Here is a 14,999-nt window from a genome sequence, read left to right as displayed (position 1 = left end):
CCTTGATCGCGGTGCGAGACCGGTAGCTAAGGTCGTGCTCGGCCAGCTCAACGGCCCACTTGGTCATCCTGCCCGAGACCTCGGGCTTGGTGAGTATCTGCCGTAAGGGCTGGTCGGTCAGGACTACAATGCTGTGAGCTTGGAAGTAAAGGCGAAACTTGCGAGCAGCATGCACCAAGGCAAGAACCAGCTTCTCGGCCGGCGAGTATCGCGTCTCTGGCCCCTGTAGAGCTCGGCTGACGTAATACACCGGCCTCTGAGCCCCCCCGTCCTCCCGCACCAAGACCGCACTGACGGCCTCGTTGCAAGCGGACAGGTATAGGAGTAGGGTCTCCCCCAACTCCGGGGCGGTCAGAGTTGGTAGCTCGGCCAAATAGTCTTTCAGGTCGGCGAAGGCTTTCTGTCATTCCTCTATCCAATGAAAATCCTTAGCCGCCCTTAAGACTTTGAAGAAGGGCAACCCTCGGACCGCGGAGCGCGAGAGGAACCTACTCAGGGCGGCCAACCTCCCTGTGAGCCGTTGGACTTCCTTCACGTTCCTTGGAGGAGCCATGTCCATGATGGCCTGGAGCTTATCCGGATTGGCCTGGATTCCGTCTCGGGACACCAGGAATCTGAGGAACCTTCCCGATCTGACCCCAAAAGTGCACTTCTTCGGATTTAGGTGCATCCGGCTCTCCAGTAGGATGTCCAAGATTTCCCGCAGGTCGGGTATGAGCCGCTGGTCAGTTCGACTTTTGACGATCATGTCGTCAACATAAACCTCCATGCTTCTGCCGATCTGGTTTTGGAATAACTTGTTCACCAGGCGTTGGTAAGTAGCTCCTGCATTCTTCAACCCGAACGGCATGGTCCTGTAGCAGTAGGTTCCCTCCTCGGTGATGAAGGAGGTTTTGTCCCGATCCCCTTCAGCCATCTCTATCTGGTGATATCCCTTAAAGGCATCCAGAAAGCATAAAACGTCAAAACCCACAGTAGAGTCTACTAACCTGTCGATTCTAGGCAGGGGAAAGCAGTCCTTCGGGCAGGCTTTGTTAAGATCCGTAAAGTCTACGCACATCCTCCAGGTCTGGTTCTCCTTCTTGACCAGGACGGGATTGGCCAGCCAGGTCGGGTAGTAGATCTCCAGGATGATCTTGGACTCAAGCAACTTACTGACCTCCGCCTTGATCACCTCATTTCTCTCGGGGGCAAAGCTCCTTTTCTTCTGGTTCACTGGCTTGAAGTGAGGGTCCACGTCGAGGTGATGGACTGCCAGGTCTGTCGGGATCCCGGGCATGTCTTCCACCGTCCAGGCGAAGACCTGGGAGTATTCCCTCAGCAGAGCCTTCAAGCCGTTCTTCTCCTTGGCGGGCAACAAGGCTCCAATGCGGAGAACCTGGTCGGGCCGATCCTCTCTTAGGGGGAACTCCTCAATCTCATCCTGGGTGCCCAGCTGTTGGGCCTCATCCCCCGGGATGTAGGGCTCCAAACAGGTTGTTTGGGCGACCACCTTCTCCTGCCCCCGGAGCGTGGCCAGGTAGCAAACTCTGGCCACCTCCGGATCACCGTGCACCTCGGCTATCCCACCTGGAGTAGGGAACTTGACGCTGAGGTGGAAGGTAGAGGGGATAACCCTGAGGGCGTTCAAAGCAGGTCTCCCCAAGAACACATTGTACGGGGACGACTGCTTGACCACCACGAAGTTGACGGGAACTGTCCGGTATTTGGGGGCCTGTCCTACTGTGACCATCAGGGTGATCATTCCTTCCGAGCTGATGGGTGGTCCGGTGAAGCCCACCAGAGGTGTCCGGACCGGGGTCAGCTGGTCATCCCTTAAGCCGAGCTCCTTGAAAACCCGGTAGAACATAATGTCGACCGCGCTACCTTAGTCGACATACACCTTCTTCACCCGATAGTTGTTGGTGACAATGTCTATCACTATAGCCTCGTGATTCCTAGACGCTAGGGGAACCGCATCTCTTGGTCCGAAGGTAATCTCCTCGTCCATGCGCAAACGCTTCAAGGAGTCATCCCCTTCGGAGGGTGGTCGCTTGTTCCTCCGAGCGGCATGACTGTCCCCTCCTGTGGGGCCTCCAGCAATGGTGTTTATCACTCCCGCCAAGTTCTGAGTGTCCTGGTCGGGAGAGTGGCCCCGATGAGCGTCACGCCGCTCAGGGCGGTCGCGCCGCCGTTCCTCGTGCCTATCCCCGTAGTGGTTACGTCCGAACTTCTGACCTGGTCGGCGCACGAACCGCCCCAAAAATTCGCGCTGGATCAGGTCTTCTATCTCCTTACGCAGGACCCAGCATCCTTCCGTGTCGTGTCCGACGTCGCAGTGAAAGGCGCAGTACTTGTCCTGGTTCATTTTGTTTCGGGGCGTCCCCATCTTGGGTGGCCGATCTCCCAGTCCTTCCGCCTCCATAACAGCCAAGATTTGGGCTCTAGGCCGTGTTAGAGGGGTGTAGGTCTTCTCTGGGAGTGGCGGCAGAGCAGGGGCCTTCTCCTTCGAGAGCCGGTCGAAGACGTTCTTCTTGGACAGGACGTCCTTGCCTTCTGGGGGGTTCGTCCGGCCTTTGCGATCTCCGAGCTCCCGATCTGACTCTTTCTTCAGGCGACCTGCCTCCTCCGCATTAGCGGCCTCGTGCGCCCTGCGTAGGAGCTCCTCCAGGTTTGCGGGAGGCTTCTTGGCCAGGTCGTAGAAGAGCTCCTCTACCCTGAGTCCGTTTGTGAAGGCGGCCATCACCACTTTCTCGTCCTTGTCCCTGACCTGCAAGCTCTCCGCATTGAAGCGGGTCATGAAATTCTTCAGTGTCTCGTCGGGCCTTTGCCTGATGGACATCAGGTGGGTCGCATTCCTCGCGTAGACCTTCGAGGAAACGAACTGGGCTGCGAACTGCCGGGCCAACTCTGGAAAGCTCCGTATAGACCCCGGTTTCAGTCCCTGGAACCAGAGCCTTCCCCTTCCCCTTTAGGAACATAGGGAAGGTCTTGCAGCGGACCTCATCCGCGGCGGTTTGCAGGCGCATATGCGTCAGGAAGACCGAGAGGTGGTATTCCGGGCCTGTAGAGGCATCGTACATCTCAATGCTCGGAATCTTAAACCTCCGGGGTAGGGGGTAGTCTTCTATCTCCCGGGTAAAGGGCGAGGTTGCGTAGTTGTCCTCGTATGGCCGGGGTCTCAAGATCTGCTCGAGCTCATCCCGAGCAGGTTCCAGGTGAAGGGGGTCGCGGGGTCGGCTTTTGACAGATCGAGCAGGGGAACGCTCGAACCCATTCCGTGTGGGCCTCCTCGGGGAGAGATCTCTGGGATGGCTCCTCGCGGACCTGTCGCGGGAATACCTCTCGCTGTCTCCGACCACCGAGGCTCGCGGACGGGGAGGAGTTCGTGGTCTTTTCCTCCGGGGAGGTCGGTCGCGCGACTCATCCTCAGAGGGTTCGGGGAATGTCTCATTCTCCTTCCCCTTCGCCTTGGAGGTCTGCGCGCCTCTAGCCTCCTCCCCCTCCTTCGCCTGCTGGATTATATCTTCCAGCATGGGGAGATTCTCCGTCACAAACTGGAAGATCTGCTGCCTGCGCTCCCCTGAAAGGGCTGAGCCCCCGGCGCCCCGAGACGCCTCAGCTTCCTTTCGCTGGGATCCTTCACCGCCCCCCGGGCTGGTGCCTTCTACCGTGCGCTTGGATCGCGTCCTGGCGATCAGCACAATCTCACTTACCTTACGTTTCCCATAGACGGCGCCAATTGAAGAAGCACGGAACTTTCTCGAGGAGAGCTGACCTGATCAGCTCGGGGTGCTGACGGCAGAGCTGACTCCAAGCCTGCAAAACAGAAGAGATGAGCTAACAGAGGGGGCCCGAGAGTTGTCCCCGAGGGCACTCCGACGGTCAAGTTAGTTTTCCGACGAGTAGGGTTCACGGGAAGTAGTAACGACCGGGAGTAATTTGCCTATATTGAGCGTACCTTGTACAGTTGATGTCTGCTGTTATTTATACCTGGTGGGGGAGTCCGACCTCCGCACGATGCGGGACTTGCCCAGTATGGATAGTATCCCGCACTCAGGGGGATTGTCCCCGACCTCTTCGGCGTGGACCCCTGCCCCATTCGCGAGCCCTAGCGGGACGGCCCAAGATGGCTGCCCGGACATCAGGGGCCGTGGCCCGGCTCGGCTGAGCCTGGGCTGCCACGTGTCTAGGCCCAGAACGGGGCCACTGCATATACTTTCATTTTATAATATGGCAGAGCTGCGGTACCCAGCTATTCGATGGATTGGCCATGGATGACTGGACAGTTGATGAATGCCATTTCTCCACATGAGTTATGGAAACGTATTGATATGCAGCATTACGGTATCTAGGTACTCGTAAGAATGCTTTTCATATCCCATATGCAGTTTTGTGCTCTTGATCTCATTTTATAATGGTCCAGTTATAGTGTAAATGAGAGCCATCTTGGGGCTGTTTTATTACCATTTCAATGAGATAGTGGAGTTAGTCTTGAGTTGGTAGGCGCTGTTGGATGTGCTTGCCTTTCACTCATGGACATTGATTTTGTTTGTTTATTCTGTTAAAACATAGCATGAAGCTCTCCTAGTCATAGCAATTCCTTACTTATTTTGGTGCCTCGATTTTCTATCTTCTACAGCCTTCTATCTTGTTGCTTTGAGGAGACTACCAATGGATTTCTTTCCGAGAAAACATGCAACTCAAAACTCTCTTTCCTACAGCAAAAGAAAAAAAGACAACTTAGATATCTAGAGAAAAGATTATTATTGGGAATTGAGAAGTTTGCCATCCTTGGCTGCAATCTCCTTTCCGAGCTATTGGTGAATGCCTACATTTCCTCTCTCACCCCTCTTGAACTTGCTGAAACCAATGTTTTAAAACCCGGATCGTCAATTGAACCGGTGAAATGAAAGGGTCGAGATTCAATCGATCCGACTGGTTCGACCCCGGTTCAATGAATTTAAAAAAAATAATTTATATAAATATATATGCACAAAATAAGACATGCAATAGACTAATTTAAAATTTTATATGATGAAAAGTTTACTATTTTTGAATAACTTGGATTTTCAAAAATAAATTTTTTAAATTCGAAGTTGAAACAAATAAATTTCATCTCAATTTCAATTATATCTACCAAAAAAAATCTTAAATCCAACCCAAAAATATCACAATATTTTGAAATTATACAAAATTCATATCTATGAGAATTTAGACATTGTGAACTTAAATTTTAATTTACATTTTTTAGATTTAGAGATTGCAATTTAAAAAAAGAAATTTGGAGTTTGAAGGAAGTCAAGAGAATCGAAAATAGAAATGTAAACTTGATAAGAAACAAAAAATTAGATAAAAGTGAGTGGTTGTGACATTAAATAATTTGGGTTAAAGAAAAATAATTCTTTTTTTAACTTTTTTCAATTTAATGGACAAAAACAAAATAAAAAAATGGAAGAAAACATCAATAAATTAAAACTAAAGAGATTTGATTAAAAAGGGAGTGACAAAAGAAAAGAGAAGAGAGAGAGAGAGAGAGTTGAAGATTAAAAAGAAAGAGTCATGAGAGGATGAGATTTGGTAAAAAAAAATGAAAAAAAGAAATATGGATGTTTGTTTTATATAAATAAATTATCAAAAAAATCTAATAAGATGTGATGGTGTAATAGTTATTACATTAGTATTATATTACAAAGGTTTTGAGTTCAAATCTTGATAGCTACATTTTGCAAAACTTTAAAAAAAGGGGGAACTTGAAAACCGAAAATCACCGGTTCAATTCGGTTCAACGGTTTTTCACGAGTTGACCGGTTTTCTGACAAAGGCAACTCTAACATAGAATCAGACCGATGCCATGGCTGGTTTGCGGTTTAACCGATCGAACTAGACGGTCCGATCCAATTTTCAAAACACTGGCTGAAAACATAGCAAACTATTTTGGTTTTTGATCTATTTCACTCACTATATTTTCTCTATATATTTAGTTGCTTTAATTAGTCAAGTTAAATTGGCTTTTGTTAATATTTATTTGGTTTTGCGTTAGATTTAGTAAAGAATGCTATTGATGTAAGGATGTTGAAATCGAAATATTTGTCTCGCTTCCATGTTCTAATTATCGTTAGTAATAGTTTTTTGTCCTAATAGACTTTACGAACTTTATCCTGTTTTCCCCTCACTCGATTCAGCCATTGATTTCCTTTTGCACTAATTTTGATATTGGACAATGGTAGGGTGACAGATGTCTGTGACCCTCAAGATTGGTCACAAGATTACAGAAGGCAAGTCAACTGGTTGTTAGGCATCTTTTTTATTTTATTTTATTTCTTATTTTCTTGTGTCTTTGTTGTTTCAAATAAAATCTACCACGGCAAAGTTGGATGTCGAATCAACGCCATTGCTGAAAACCAACGTCAAGCACCAAAGATGGCAAATAGCAAATAAGTATATTACAAATTCTTTTCAATCATAGCAGTCATTTTAACTTGATTTTGCTTATTGCTCTAATGTGGTATGTATTTTTAACAACACATGGGAGTTACAAAAGAAAGCAAGTTTATGTGTAAGGTAAACTATTGCAACATCTCATCTACTGTTACTTCCTTTTCTTGGAGATATTATATTATGTTACTTTATTGGTTTACTGATTTGAGCTTGATATTTGGTTGTAAATCATTTATACTCTTTCCTTGTGAATAAGTTTTCACTTGATTTCTTTTACTAGAACATTAACTTGGCAAATATGCAGGATTCGTACGGAGAATTTAGTATCAATTAGGATTATAATTTGGACTTACCATTAAACTTTTCCCCTGTTCTCTTAGTTAGTTTAGAACTTTATTTATTTTCTAAGGCATTTAATTTTGCTTCTATTGAGTTCCAAAACATGACATTTTATTTGTTTGAATGCCAGGGATATGTGGGAATATCTTTAAGTGTTTTTTGGTGTTCCTAATGGGTTCCGTTTGGATTGGCTTATTTTTCAAAAATAAGTTACTACAGTAATCTACAAACAAAAACAACTCAAAAAACATCTTATCCATACAATATCAAATATTTCAAATAACATTTATAGTAAAAGTTTTTCATATACACTGTTCAGTAAAATATTTCAAAAATACCTTAAAAAACAACTAATCCAATAACCTACTATAGTTTGAACTTTTTTTTTTGTTTAATTAAATTGCTTATCTTAGTTTTTTGATGTACAGACGAAATTTTAACATTGGATGAGTTTGTGCAACTACTCCATGCTTGGAGCTTGGCATTTGTTGAGGTTGTTTCAAAAACAAGACCATCACACTACCCAAATCTGTCCAATTGGAATCTCGAATAGGTCAATTTCTTGGCAGGAAGTAAATTCTCACTAACTTCGCTAACATTTATCTCTATAATGAACTTCAACGTAATGACAGTTAAGGTTTACTAAAGATATTTGTGCAGCTATATACCTCTTGGACTGTTTGAAATTGAAATTGAAGTCGTGAGTTCCTATTACCAAGTTCTCTTTCCCTTGTACTACTTGTTTATCGCAATGAATTTTCCTGCATGCATGTTGATTAAAATTTCGTGTTTCTGGTAAACAAATGAACTGCCACATGCTCTTCTTATCATAAGTGAGTACATGATACTAATGTTCTGTATTTTCCCTTGGCTCCCTACTATTAAAGTAGCTGTGATTGATGCTTCCTCCAGCCTAAAACGTTGAGACCATATGAACGCGTATATATGATGAATCAAAATTGGACAATATATCATATTGTCATTTTATGGCATTGTACTTAGAATATCATATGGCTAGAACTTTTAACGAACCAAATCGAGTTGAATACTTGGTGCTCAAGCTTTGTTTGTACGTTATACGAGCAGGGTTCAAGTGCGATTCGAATATTAACGAATTACAAATATTGTTCGTGTGACGGCCCCACCTCCCCTAGGGCGTACCCCAGGGTTCGGCGGGTCGCCTGCTGAGCTCTCGTCGGGACTCAGTCGTTCACTTCAGTCCTCAATTAAAATCAAAATAAATCATAAGAATAAATATAACGACGATCCAAAACTTAACGCAAAACTTATGTACATTACTATCTCAAAAGGGAGTACAAACATCGAATATACAAAGGTTCTCAATTCTTCATACATCCAGTCCGTGCCAAACGCTAGGGCGAGAACCATTACAAAATCAGAAACTAGTCTAGGTTAGTCTAAACCGAGCTCTCGTCCTTACTCGCCTTCCCCTGTTAAGGAAAACAAACTAAAGGGGTGAGTTAAAAGCTCAGTGAGATTCTATATACAAAAGCAAGTAATTGAACAAGGACATTAATCATGTAATAACAAATAATCCAGAAAATATGTCCAATATAAAGCGATGATAATGAATTCATTAAAAGGGTACAAGCTCACAAGGAGCAATTCGTTTGTTTGTTCCCCATTCATTCCCTTATTCCTCCAATTATTTAAAAAGGCATCTTTGTAAGTGAAACCCCTCGTTTTGACGTTCGTTTGTTCATTCTCATTCACCTCCTCCTAGACGTTGGCCAGGCTTTCACCCCCATCCGGACGTTGGCCGGACTCCACCCGACAACAAGGTAATACTCGAGTATACCAAACGTTCACCCAGATCACCAAATCGCCCGACCGAATCCACTTCTGGCTCGAGTCGATCGGTAACAAGGGCAAGGGCCCAGTTCAGCCAAAAGGCTTACATTCATACGCAACTAGTATTTCAACATTTAAACACCGAAAATCTCATATTTATTTTGGTCGAGTGCGATAAAGTACACACTCACCTAGCAAAAGTTCATTTTAGTAATCATAGAAAACAATTAACATTTAATCAAATGTTCACAAATAACCACATAGTCACAACAATCCACATAGTCATAGAAACAAAACGTATATAGAACACTCACCTATTTAAGCAAAATAATGTCCAAAGTATCCTCCCGGATAACACTCTCAATCGCCAAGAAACCCTAATAATAGCCAAGAGAAAATATTACAGTTAAACCCCTCCAAAGTTTAAGTGGACCAAAGAAAATCCAAATAACTACTAGTACAAAGTGTAAGTATAGTTTTCTAGTCCTCGAGCATAAATTTAAGCAAAATAATGTCCAAAGTATCCTCCCGGATAACACTCTCAATCGCCAAGAAACCCTAATAATAGCCAAGAGAAAATATTACAGTTAAACCCCTCCAAAGTTTAAGTGGACCAAAGAAAATCCAAATAACTACTAGTACAAAGTGTAAGTATAGTTTTATAGTCCTCGAGCGTAAATTTGGGTAGCACGCCCTTTGTATTTTTCTATTTCCAGCCATTTATGGCTTCATTCTTTTCCTCAATCAAACCCAAGGTTACCCACAACACAAATTCATTTCAATAGCCATTCAATAGGCTCAAGACCATACAAGGACAAAAATCAAGCTAATAACAAGTGCGGAAATGAAACTTAACAGAAGACAGATTTGACGGGTTCGTGTGGAATGGACACATCTGAAGCTACGCTTATCGGATTGAAGTGAAACTTATACCATTTTGAAGCTAAGACACAGAACTACAATCCTTATCAAGATCACTTAGTCAAATTTCCAGGGTAACCTAGTCAAATTCCCAGTTCACAGAACCAAATTCTAACTAGTTGGCTAATTAACCGTACTACATTTAAAAGGCCATATCTCAGGCTACCAAAGTCCGTTTAAGGCGTTCTTGGAGGAGTTGAAAAGCTGAGACAGAATACTAAAACTTTCATGTTTTGGCAAATGGCTAAAACAGCACGGATCATAGTGAATAGACACAGTCAACTGGATGAACTGTCTAACACGGATCACTGGAAACATCCTAGAGCAGCGAGGGTATTTTGGTCTTTTCACAGGCTACGTTGCTCCGATTGAGCTGAAATTTTGTAGGAACCTATAAAATACCATTCTCTACAACTTTCATGTTTTATTATAAGCCTAATTCGGCCTCTAACATAGGGTAAATAAACCGGACAGAACTGAAATGAAATTTTCCAGAAATCTGGAATTTTGGGATTCAAAGGAAACTTTCTTCATTTCTTGCTTCAATCACTACCAAAGCCCCTTATATAACCTTAGATACAACATATATCTCCATACAACAAGTATAGGCAGCAAATACCTCAAATCCTAACTCATGTAACTCAAGAAAACATACACTATATCCACCCAAAACATGATAATAGCTATCATCCACCACAAATTTAAGGTGCTAAGCCAATTTAAACAAGATCAAGAGTAAGAAATGTGGAAGTCAGCATCATTACCTTGCTAAAGTGACTACCAAAAGCAACCCTAGCTCTTCCTTCCAAAATTTCACCAACACCCCACTAGCTAAACACTCAAGGAAGGTTTTAATCGGTTTAGTTTTTTGTTTCCTCACTTGGATGATCCAATTTCAAGATGGATTGGGCAGCTCTCCCTTGGGTTTTTTTCTCTCTCTCTCTCTCTCTCTCAGCCAAGATAGCATAAAAATGAAGAAGAAAGGCAGCTCCAAAGTGATAAGAAGGCAAGGAAAAAAAATATCAACTAAGGGACCATAGGGTGGTGACAAGTGTCACCACCAAAGCCATGAATTTTTCTCTTTCTTCTCCTTGTATTTTGGCCACAATTTTCGGTTATAAGGATGAGGATGAGAGAGATATTTTGTACAAATATCAAGGGTATGTGGTGGTAAGAAAGTAGTGGTCAAGTGGTGGGTTCAATCGGTAGTGATCGATACGCGTCGGTTCGGGCCGATTTTCTTAAATCGCGTATACTAGGGTTTTTCTCTTCCTATTCACTAACTTTATATCATTGCTTCTAATTACATATTATTTCTCACCTAAAAGTCACTTTTAAGCACCAATTTGATCCTCACTCGGTATTGAATAGTCATACTACGAAAAACGTGAAAACCCTAATTCGCGCTAACTTAAAACGAAAAAGGAACAACCTTTATTTTCATGTTCATTTGCACTTATTGTGGGGTGATTGGGTAGTAAGGCTATTATAAAATCATAAGTTCCAAATAAAAGGAAGTTTTAAGAGAAATGTGAGGGATTTTACAATTCCAGTGATTAAAATTAGGGTTTCAATTAAAATATGAGAGATTTAAGAAAACCGGTTAGTCACAAGTAAATTAGGGTTTTTGATTAAAATCTTAGGGTTTTTTTTTTTTTGAATTTAGGGTTTAAAGAAGTTGGGGTATCACAGTTCGAATATAATTTGTTTATTTGTATAAATATTCGATTTCTAGGTCGAGTTCGGCTTGTTAAACTATATGAGCCGAATTCAAGCTCAAACTCAAACTCGAATTTGATTTTGAAGATGATCTAATTGTATTTTTAATAAACAATACATTATTTAGAATAAGCTTAATAGTATTTATTGATTTTTAAAAAATAAATAATGCTAAATTGATATATAATTACTATTGTAGTAAAATATAATATATATTTATATTTATATATGTATCCATGAACTATTCAAATAATTACCGAATAGGTTCATGTTTGACTCGATTATTAAATGAGTCTAATATTATATTCGAATTTGATTCGAAATCAAGCATTTTTCGAACTCGAACGAATCGAACACGAGCACGTTTGCAAATAGTTTGGGTCGTTAAAAGCTCGACATGTGACCATATTAGTTGAAGCTTTTGAACTTCCTTATATTAATATTGGGATACCTGTAAAATTTATATCAGGGCTGTCTTTAGTTATTTATAAAGGCTATCATATTTGTCTAGAACATAAGAATTCCATCCAGATGTTTTGACTATTAGGCAATTTTGAATTTGGATTTACAGCTATCCGTATTTCTAGCTTTGAAATGTTAAAATCCATGTTTAGAAGAAATGAGGCATACCCAGAGTATTTCAATTATTACGACTGTTAATATAATTCGTTTTTCTATGTTTTGATTGGCTGATTTCGATTATTTTTAGTTTTGAAGTTGTTTAGGCTTTAGATAGAAATACACAGTCCACGAATGTAGACTTCCTAGGCATTCTTACGTGTAGCGTGAGGCTAAAAAACTAGTCTGTAAGATATACACCAATTAGACTTGATTGAATTGTCCCAAATCCCCTATCAAGTAAACCTTAACATCCAATAATCGTCAAAAAGTGCGAAAGTCAGGTTTCTTAAGAAATCTCTTTTTTCTGCTTTCTTGCATGGTAAAGTGTGATTGATAAGCTGAAATTAATAGCAATCAACTTTTGACTCTGCAGCTATATAAAGGCGCTCGAATGAGAGTAGCTTTTTATAAGAATAACTAAACATAGATGAGTAAAAAACAAGTGCAGCGAATTTTTGTTGCTACCATACTCGGATAGCTCTAAAAATTAACTCGAAAACTATGGAGATCAACATTAACGCAACCAAATATGCAAGAAAGTTAATTTACACATAAAAAAATGTGTTTGGGAATAAATGAATAATATCATTAATATAATAATATTATTATTATAAAAACAAGACTCACAATTTTTCATTCTTTTTTAACTGAACACAATAACATGATACATTACCTATAAGGTTGAATAAGAAACCAACACAATAAGATATCACCGTTAGGCATAATTAGAGCCCCCCCCCCCCCCCCAAAAGTTTTGAAAAATCAAGATTTTCTTCTTTGAAAATAGATTATGTATAAATTTAAATAAACAAATACAAATATTTTATATTATATATTAAGTCTTAGTTGAATTAGAGTTCGCCCCTCAAAAGAATTTTTCTAGTTCCACCTATGATATCACCTGATACAATACTCAAATTACTAAATAAGAAAACTATCTGAAACTAAATGTGATTAAAAAAAAAAGCAGCTAAACAATAATATGAAAACTTTTACGATTATTAGGCCTGATTTAGTATGTCAATGATAGTCAATATCATAAGCAAACTCTTCTTGACTGTTTTCTTCCAATACTGGCCGAATTATTGTATGCCTAGCCAAACAATCTTTGTTTATTTGTTTATCCTTGCATCATAAATTGTTTGAGCAATTGCTTAAAAATATGGATTCTTTTTCGAAGACAGCTTCTGTAGCCATCTTTATGATGATTAACAAATATAATCGAGTAGAATCAGGACAATAAGGATGAACATACATGTGATTTCATGGTTCATGGTTATGAGATAAACTCAATCTCTATTTAATTTACCATGCCCCTTAAATTTTTCTCTTACTAAAAATCACAAATGGGTAGCCAATCATGCGTGATGGAGAACTTTGTGTTTCTTGTATGTTGGATTATGAGCTCAGTGACTTGTTCACCTCTTTCACACCTAATGATGAATGTCATATTGTTCCTTTTCCTACCTCTTAATAGTTGTTGAGCATCCTTTGACCGAAGCCGTCTTACCAACACTATTAAGAGGTTCTTCGTGGAATCTCCAAGTTGTTTCGACGGTAGGGGGAACCACTATATATTATCAATGGTATTATTGTCACATATTTAGTCCATATCATATAACATGTTATTCTGTTTAAAAAGAGAAAAGTTGATCCAGAGTACCATGAGTGCTGATAGCAAACAACATAAAATAGAAAATGAACCACATTCTGAAAATTAATAAAAAAAGGGATCTTAGATAGTGCAATACTTAATAAAAATTTCTATTGAAGTAATAGAGTGCCAAGATGAGATTACAATACAAAGCGATTCGGATAGACTACTACTTTAATCAATGTTGTTAAACTCAGATCGGATAGCGATTCGGCTAAACTACTGGATCAGGGGTCTGGCCTGATTGGTAGACCATTCTCAAAATCCCGTAGATGTCAGTATGATGTCATAATTATTTTATATTTTTAAAAAATCATTCAAAGCGTCCCTCACATTTAGAAGTGGCAATTTGTTCTAAGTCCCACTACCCATGCCCAAAAGGACTTTGGGCGGGATGTATATTGTAATTTGATATTGGGTTTAAAATGAGATGTATTCCAATTGTACCCATTATTTGATGGGAAATATTAGGAAATACTTGGGTACCCATTGGGCCCAAATATCTTCTCAAAAAATTACATTTATCCAAAAATTCATCTTTATTTTTTTTATTTACAAAAATCTGATTATTTTCACTTCCATTTTCTTTCTTTTCCTTTCTTCACTTTCCTACAAAAGAAAACCAATTAAGTAAAAATGATTTCATTTAAACAACTTTAAAAAAAATAAAGATAACAATAAAAATAAAATGAATTGGTAAAATTTTGGCGTCGACAAGAATCAATGGTTTACTAACAACTGTTAGCACCCTCTATGTTGATTTTATACTAATTATTGAACTATCTACATAGATTTCTATATGCAATCCTGTTATCAATTTTTAATCAGTTTCTTCATTTCTGTGCTAGCTTTATTCAGCATTTAATGTGAATTTCTTTTGTATCAAATTTTGGAAATTTTAAGAATGTCAGTAAGAATGAATTTGGTGTTAAAAATTCTTGTTTCTAGTCCTTGTGTCAGACAACATTATGGGTAAAATTGGAATATGGCTGTATATCTATCTTTTCCTTTATTTGTTAATCCAATTTTTGGTTTAATCTACGGAGAAGATATGTTCATTCTTACCAAAATGTTATGTCTTTTAAAAGTAACTGTTGATCGTTCTAGAGTGTAAATGAATTCAGAAAAATATAAATTCACAATAAAATCAAAAGAAATTTAATAAATAAAATTATTAAAGTTATATAAAAATAAAAAAGAATTAAAGGAAAAAAATATAGAAAATAGATTTGGGTATTGGGCGGGATCAATCTAAACCCATCCCAAAGTGATCCTGCCCAAATTAGTCCCAAAACACATATGGGTAAGGTTAGACCCAAACCCATATGATTCGGTTCCATTTCGAATCTAAGCAAATTCCGTCCATCCCGCCCATTTTGCCACTTCTACTCACATTGCACAAAATGATTTTTTTCATCCTTCACTTTTAAAAGTGTATTTTTACATCTCTTACAAATTCATATTAGTCAAATTTGGTCCATATCTAGGTTTTTTACTAGTTTTTTGTTGGAAT

The sequence above is a fragment of the Coffea arabica genome, chromosome 8c (assembly GCF_036785885.1).
Source record: "Coffea arabica cultivar ET-39 chromosome 8c, Coffea Arabica ET-39 HiFi, whole genome shotgun sequence".
Taxonomy (NCBI): Eukaryota; Viridiplantae; Streptophyta; class Magnoliopsida; order Gentianales; family Rubiaceae; genus Coffea; species Coffea arabica.
The sequence above is the reverse complement of the archived record's forward strand: the minus strand, read 5'-3'. Positions refer to the sequence as shown.